The sequence below is a fragment of the Centruroides vittatus genome, unplaced genomic scaffold (assembly GCF_030686945.1).
Source record: "Centruroides vittatus isolate TY-2023 unplaced genomic scaffold, ASM3068694v2 contig_290, whole genome shotgun sequence".
In the NCBI taxonomy this organism is placed as follows: Eukaryota; Metazoa; Arthropoda; class Arachnida; order Scorpiones; family Buthidae; genus Centruroides; species Centruroides vittatus.
The window spans coordinates 1575907-1584046 of NW_027121846.1; the positions used below are offsets into that span (position 1 = coordinate 1575907).

Here is an 8140-nt window from a genome sequence, read left to right on the forward strand (position 1 = left end):
TAAATTTTCTTTAAAATGTGGCGCTAAAACATTTGAAATTATGGCTGAACATTTTTTTCGTCCAAGAGTCAGATTATTACAACTTTTGCTATCTAAAAAATTTGTTGTACAGAATTTAGTTAGTTTGTCTACATGACTTATAGGACAACTTTTTGCTACAAAAAGCGTCATATTTCCCTCTGTTCTATAAACATTCGAGCTTTTCATAAATGGAAGAATGTTTGCACTCCGCTAAACACTAAACGATGGCTTGGCTTTTATGTGTTTTTGAGTTTTCTTATGTTTTTCTAAATTACTTACTTTTGCTATCAAAATGCAGTTACAATATTTGCAGCGACACTTTGTATTTTCTCCTTCAATTTCCTGCAACCAGTTTTTATACCTATCGTCATGTAACCATTGCATTGGAATTCGAATTCAAAAATATTGTATGTGCGATTATTATAGTTTTTAGATATAGAAAAACTCTATATGTAAAAACTATAAATGCTTTCCAGCAATATGTTGGACTTTAAGCAAATATCAGTGATTTAATTAATTACTGATTTACAGCAATAATGCAAAGAGCTGCCATTAAATGATTTCTGAAGAAATTTAATAGAAGAATACCACAGAGTAACAAAACTAGCTATTTTTGTTTTACTTTATTTTTAAAAGCATAAATATGTTATTGTAACTTTGTAGTATATTACAGAAAGAAAATACGGCAATTGGTAAAATATAATTCCGGAAAATATTTGCAGTTTTGGTTTAAAGACGCCTGGAAACGTCGAGAAATACAAAAAAAACTATGAGGTAATTTCTGTATGTATGTGTGGGAATGAGGTAATTTCTGTATGTATGTGTATGTATGTGTGGTATGTGTTTTTTTTTCTCGGCGTTCAGGTCGGTAAGACCCAACCCACTGTCTAGGATGGCTAAATTTATCGTAATATCCCGACTTGTCGGGATCGGTTAGTTAATTGTCAGGTCGAGTGGAGGAAGTGTGGGGTCGTCGATAAGAAAAAGGCAATATCCGTAGTAGCAGGACAACACAGATAAGATTTATTAGAATAGAGAATCGATTACATCGAAGCGACGCATTCCGTCCCTAATCGCGGGAGAGAGAGAGAGCTCACAATTGTTAGGGGATTCATACCTCTCGGTTATCGCTTATGATCGAGAATGTTGTTCGGCTCGGCTGAAGGTTCTTCGGGCGTCTTTCCTGGCGGTGCGGCAGGTGGACGGCAGGTTCGGCTTGTGGGCGGAGGTTCCGGCGTCTTGGAATGGCCTTCGTACAGGACTCGGGTCAACAGGTCGTTCCCCGTCCTCCGACCTCTTACTTAGATATCTTCCCCCTTTATATACCCCCGGTCCCTTCCGTAACGATCACCAATCGCGATGGAGGGTGGTGACTTGAGTTTCATGACTCAGGTGGGATCCGGAGAAGGAGGGAAGCGGGTTTGACGGCGGAAGACTGTACATCCTTCGAAGCTTGATCGTTATCGCGGATCTCGATCGTTATCTCCCGAGGGGATTTGAAATAATGAAAAATTAAAATCGGACCGGCTCAATTCGGTCCTCACATATGGATGTTAGTGTGTGTGTCGTACGTTTTCGTTCATTGGCTTCGAAGCGTAATAATTCCTATGCTTTTTGTGGAAAATTTCTAAAATTCTGCAAAGAACTTTGCTCATTAGGGATATTGATGGTATTTAATTTTTGTGGTTAAAGGTCAAGGAATCGAGTGTGTGTGTACATCTAGTCATATCGCACTTATTGACAATTTCACTCGTTTTAGCATTTAAAACTTTTTACGAGAGTTAACCCTACTTACAGATGAAGCATTCTGCAATTTATATTAGTTAAAGATATAAAAAGATTTCTAATAAAATATGAAAACAGATGCATCACCAAAATAGTAACTCGTTGCTGTTTATTTCATTAACCTGAAACCGAATCAAAGTACAGTACAAGAACAGACTTGAGGCTCCATTAGATATAAGTATTAAACTATTTAATATTGTTCCTGGTATCAAAATAATTTGTAATTCAATGACTCAAAAACATTTACCTCGATAAAAAGATAATTTTACTATTTTTTATATGCTAATTTACTGTAATATTTTTATGTGTTTTGTTTAAAAAGAATAACCATTTGCTATATTTTTCGGTGCTTAGATTTGCTTATTCTTTGTATTTATAATTTATATCTACCAACTTTTCTATATAACCAATTGTTATTGATCCATTGGCTCATGTTTGAAGAGTGTGGCGACGAATTTCAGCTCATCCGATGAAAGAACCTAGTTTACTTTCTCTTATACACAACCCTTGAGACAGTAACAATTCGGAAGAAATTAAAACAATCATTTTAACGTTTCAAAAAATAACTCAATAAATTACAGTTTAACACAATAATAATCAATTTTTTGAAATAAGGAAAAAAAACTAGATTCATAAAAAGTATAATTATTACTAAATTTATTATTTTGTATATTTTGACAGGAAATTATATTCACGAGTTGTGACCATGTGCGTGTTATCAATAAAATTATTTTATGTCAGTATTTTTAATAAAGGCAAAATATAAACTTTGTTTATTTTATAATCTTCACAAATGGATTAACTTCACTGAAATTCCACATAATAATAATTCTACAGATTTATCGAAAGGCTGGTTCTTAAAGTAAATTAATAAATCTACATTAGACAAATTTAGATTTCTGGTAAACTAGAATTATTTTTTTGGTGTGGTGTAAAGGATTAAAAGATAGACTCAAAAATATAAAAATTTTTTGTAAATAGTCTAAACTTCATAATATGTAAAATTATTTTCTTAAAAAACTAATTACTAAGAATTTGCTAGTAGACACAACCCTTTACATGTCAATTTTTAATTTTTTAATTCTGTAAATTTTTAATACAGTACTTTTTGTAATAGAAAGTAACTCAATTGAAATTGACATGATTTCGGCATTTTTATAATGCGAAAATATATAGCTGATGTTGATTTTTTAAACTGATGTATAGAATTCGTTAATAGTTGTTGATAGATAGAACAAAGTTATTACTTATTGAAAAGTGATTTAAATATTTCGGTAAACGTAATTCGTACCTGCGCGTAAATTGTATTACAGCATTTCGTAACATCTATGGCATTAAGAGACGACCTTAGAGGTAGAAAGTAGAAACAATACTTTGCCATACTATTTGAATGAGCTCAAAAATGAATTTTTCAAAAAGTAATGTTTTTCGTCACTTTTTAGTAAAATTTTTACTTTTTTTCATAAGAGTTTTGTTGATATAAACGAAAATTAGAAGTTGCTTTCTTTAATAATAATAAACAAATTAAAAAGTCAATTAACTATTTATGTACAGTACAACACATATAAAGATTTTAAATTTCTTTCCATTTCTTAAAATACAACTTTTCTTATTGTGTTAATGTTTACGAATTTATAAATAAATTTTATTTTTAAATAATTAAAAATTAATAGAAAAGAATATATTTATTGAATTATTTGTCAATTCTCAATAAAATACCGTATTTTTCGCAATATAAGATATGACTTCTATTAAAATATAGGCTGAAAAACTCGGCGTCTGTCTTGTATGTGAAGTTACAATCTCTCATAGACTAATGAGTTGCTAAAGACAGCCTTTAGTAGGCTACAAGTAATTTCTATCTGGCCCAACTCTTCAATCGGAATGTATTTTTTAATTAAATCTATTATTATATCTAAGCAGATTTTATGCATTCATGTTAAATAATTAAATGGGAAATTTTAACTGTATATTACATTTTTAAATTTATCTTTCACACCGATAAGTAAAAGTGTGTTTCTAGTTTTGTTTTTGTAACCAGAATACAGTAAAAGGAATATTGAAGCCGAAGAAGTGGGTTGGCGAACATACAGATTGTTGTTTCCCTTAAAATACCCTGGGCTGAAATGAGGGTTGTCTTATATGCCGGAAAATAAACAGTAATTAATTTACTATTTTCTATAATAATAAAATTTTAATTAGTTAAAATAATGTATATTTCTTTATTATAGATATTCCCCTCGAATAGAAATTTTCAAAAATGCCAATACTCATCTTCAAATAAAATGAAAAATGAAATTTTTTTTTAGACAATCTTCTGAATACCTTTCAGCATTATGTCATTAAAGGAGAATTGTTATAATGAAAATTTAATGAAATTTTAATTTTAACAAAGTTTATTTAATTACTAAGCAATTATTTTTATACAAATAGGAATTTATAGTTTTCCCAGCTGTCCTGTCGTACTTTAAGGAAAAAATAATCGCTTTTAGGTATAAATTTAATGGATAATTATAGCAATATTGCTTTATTTCTTCAAATTAAATCATTTTTATTATCTAATATAATTATTCGTTCATATGTGTTTTATGTATTTTCTTTCTATAAATAGAGTTGAAAAGATCAATTCGAAAAAGCCATCTTTGAAGAATTCATACATTATCAGAAGACTCAAAATGAATTATTTTATATTGAGTTTGGTTGCAGCTCTATTAATATCGGGTAAAAATTTTCTTTATATTTTTATTTATTTACTAAAATAAATAGAAAGTGCTAATATTAATGAATTAATAGTTTTATAAAATGAATAAAAAAAATGGTCACACAATTCATCGCATCGTATGCTTATATTATTTGATATATTTTACCGGAAAGAAATTTTAAGCAATAAAATTAATGTGGTATATTTTAAATGTACAGTACATTATTATACTTGATTTGCAAATTCTACTATTTTGTCTCCAGTAAATCAAATAGTATAAAGAGCACCATGTGATCAAGCGTGTAGCTACTTATCTGATTCAACCCATAAAATTTAGGTAAAACACTGATTAAAGTTAAATGTATAAAGACTACTTTATATTTTTTTAGATGGAAATTGTAAGAAAAACGATTACCCAGTGAATAAGACAGGTTGCAGAATTCCTTGTCTAGATAACGGTGGCTGCGCGAAAATGTGCAAAGAAGGAAAAGGTGAAGGTGGATTCTGTCCTTGGTCTTACAGGTGTTGGTGTTACGGTATTCCTGATGATACACCTACAAAAGAGACTGGTTCGTCGTGTAATTTTGGGAAGTAAACATAATCAACTATTGAAAATATGTAATGATTTGCATTTCACTGATATAGGAAAATAAATCTTATGTGAACATTATTACTGTTGCTTGTTATTTATTTGTTAAATTATAATTAGCATATATAGTGGGCATTTTATAAAAGTTCCACTATGTGAGTACTGAGAGAGTTCTGTTTTCAACAAGTCCACTATGGATTTTGTCTTATCTATTCTTTATCAATGTGGCCAGGCCCACAATGGAGTGGATATTGGTGAGAAAGGTGACTCGTCCTATGGGAATCAACCACGCTTTGAAAAATTTCTGGGATGATTTTACCCGTTTGTATTCGATTCCCAGCCTCTCGGAGGATTAGGTGCCATTCTAACACTCGCCAACCGGATGTCGTCACTTATGAGTTTTATAGTCTTTCTATGGAAACAATCTACTTGAGTAAAAAAAAAACCACGAGTGTTAAACCAATCACCACATTTCCTAATAATGTCAGACCTTTTCGCTTAATACGTGATATTGGCATTTCCCAGTGTCACGTATTAAATTGTTTAATATGTAATGAAACTGACGGTATTTGTTCACAAAATACTGTCGCTGGCAATAAAACACTTAAACAGATTCAATGAAAGGAAATATCTCTTGAATTACTTATTCTTTATTTCATAATCTTAACTAAATAACACATTCATTTAACTACTACATTTCATTTTCTTCTGAACAATACATTTTGTAAAGAAAGAGTTTGGGTGTTTGATTCGTATATTTAATATATATAGATGTATGTATTAATTAATCAAAATTAAATATAATATCGAATAATGAAGTACAAATAATATACAGTAGGCTAATATAATGATATTAAAATAAATCATAATATACAGTAAGCTATATCCAATATAGTGTGTTTAATTTTAAAACGATCCGATTTCCAAAGAAAGTGATCGTTGAACATTTGATGAAAACATGTATGAGATAATATAACACATCTGCAAATAGAGTGCCTCCCGGGAGGACTTTGAATGAGAAACTGGCCCCTATTTAGGTATTAGACACGTGAAGAAAACCCGGAAAACTCCACGTGGCCAGCTCGTTGTTCAAGTGCAAACCAACCACAGTTTAAAATAGGTTAATTTGTTTATTTTCTGTTACTGGTAGCATTCATCGTCGTTAAACATTTCTGCCATTTTTCAACAATATCCCATGAGTCAGTGCGCTATGTGGCGCAACGTGTTTTACTTGGAGTTTAAATGTCAAACGTGTATTCTGCCTCCCGTACAAGTTTAACGTTTGAGCTTCGGCCTCAAACTCTAATATTTCCGGAGCGGCGTTTCGTCATTTTTCCAAATTAATTTTTACTGTAATTCCATTTTTATATTTGATTGATATTGTCTGTGATATTGTCAATACAGTTAGATTTGATGCCATAATGTCATTTCCATAAAAATCTTCTTTTTGGTGTATTTGATAAATATCAAATATTTATCAAGTTGATCGATCTTCCTCAGGCAGTTCTCTAAACCTACGGTGTAGACAGCGCCGTAACTAGCCTTTTATGCGCCCGGTGCGAGCATCTGTAACTACGCCCCAAAACTATGACCCAAAACTTGGTCCAGGTAATTTTTGCGCCCCCAGGGTCTACGCCCTGTGCCTGGGCACCGCTGGCACCGCCCTAGTTACGGCACTGGGTGAATGTGAATCCCCAATTTCTAAAAGGATAGCGTCTTGTTACGGACATCTACAGAAAAAAGCGTGAAAGTGATAATGCTAATATTCTGATGCAATTTGGAAATTCTTATGTAAGTTAATAATGTCCAAACCAGTCCCATTATCGGGAATAAATCGTTGGATGATAGAGGGCAAACTGAAAAAATCCAGCAACGAAATTGCTTAACTTTCTCGGCGACATTTGGTAGCGTGATTTGTTATCATATTTTATTTTAAAAGTTTTTTTTTATATATTTTTAATTATTATAAACTGGCAAAAAGCTTAATTTTGAAAATGAAAATGGGTTTTTATAAAAAATTGTAAGTATTAATAATGAGTAAAATAGTCATTAAGACCGATCATACTGGAGACACACACGATCCCTTGTATCTCTCCAGTCCCTCAACCTTTACTGACTAAAATGTAATAGCATCAATCCCCAAATAAGCAAACCTCCCTGAAAAATTTCAGAAATTTTCGACAAAATGCACAGGACTTATTAAGCTTCAAACAGGCTGAACAAAATCGTGCCACACATTAACGTCAATAGGTACAGAAATTACTCCTGCATTTTTTGCATTTTTCGACGTTTCACGGTGTAAAAATCTGGAGGGAAGTTATTTATTGTCGTATCACCATACTTTCTTTCTGTTATGTATAACAGACGGAAAAGTAAAAATTGTGACTGGTAATTTCCTTTTTTTCAGTCAGCACAGAACCGATTAGCTACAGTTTAAGAATAAAAAAATAAGTGATAATAGCCTAAATTTATGTGATAAAGTGAAAGCATATATTATATAAATTACACCGCGTATAGGCACTACTGATCAAGCTGGTACTGGTACTGGTACTGGTAGACAGTGGAGTGTATAACAACTAGGCTTTGTACTCCAGAAGAAACAGAAGAGAAGAGTCGGCCTTATAGAAGACAGCCAATCCGAGAAGACAGAGGAGAGGTCACGAACGCGACCAAAGTCGGCCTTATAGGAGATGGCCCTCGCGAGAAGAGGAGATAGAGATGCCTTCCGGGAGGACTTGGGGGGAAGCTGGCCCCTATTCAGGCGTCATTGGCAAGGAGGAAAACCCGCTGCCAGCTCGTCCGAGTGGGTCGCGAACCCCCGATCGAACTCCGGTGTTTTGGGTCTGGTCTCCGCCAGTATGAGCGGGGACGGAGTCCACTCGCCCACCGGTGGGGCCTGATCAAGCTGAAGGGACTCAGTCACTTCATATCCCCCCGTAGATATGGATTTGGCTAGGTTGCTGCTCCGAGCCAAATCCAGCATGTGGCACAAGTTGATCAGGCTCGCAAACGTAAATTATAGAAATATGCGTACTTGTAATGTA

General features: G+C 32.8%; 1 long non-coding RNA gene across 1 annotated transcript; it reads left to right on the top strand.

Moving 5' to 3' along the window:
* Window positions 1–4427: 4427 nt before the first annotated feature.
* Window positions 4428–5177, top strand: LOC136972433 (uncharacterized). The gene is made up of 2 exons (XR_010880329.1): window positions 4428–4527; window positions 4897–5177. It is a non-coding gene; the product is annotated as an uncharacterized lncRNA (long non-coding RNA).
* Window positions 5178–8140: the final 2963 nt, after the last annotated feature.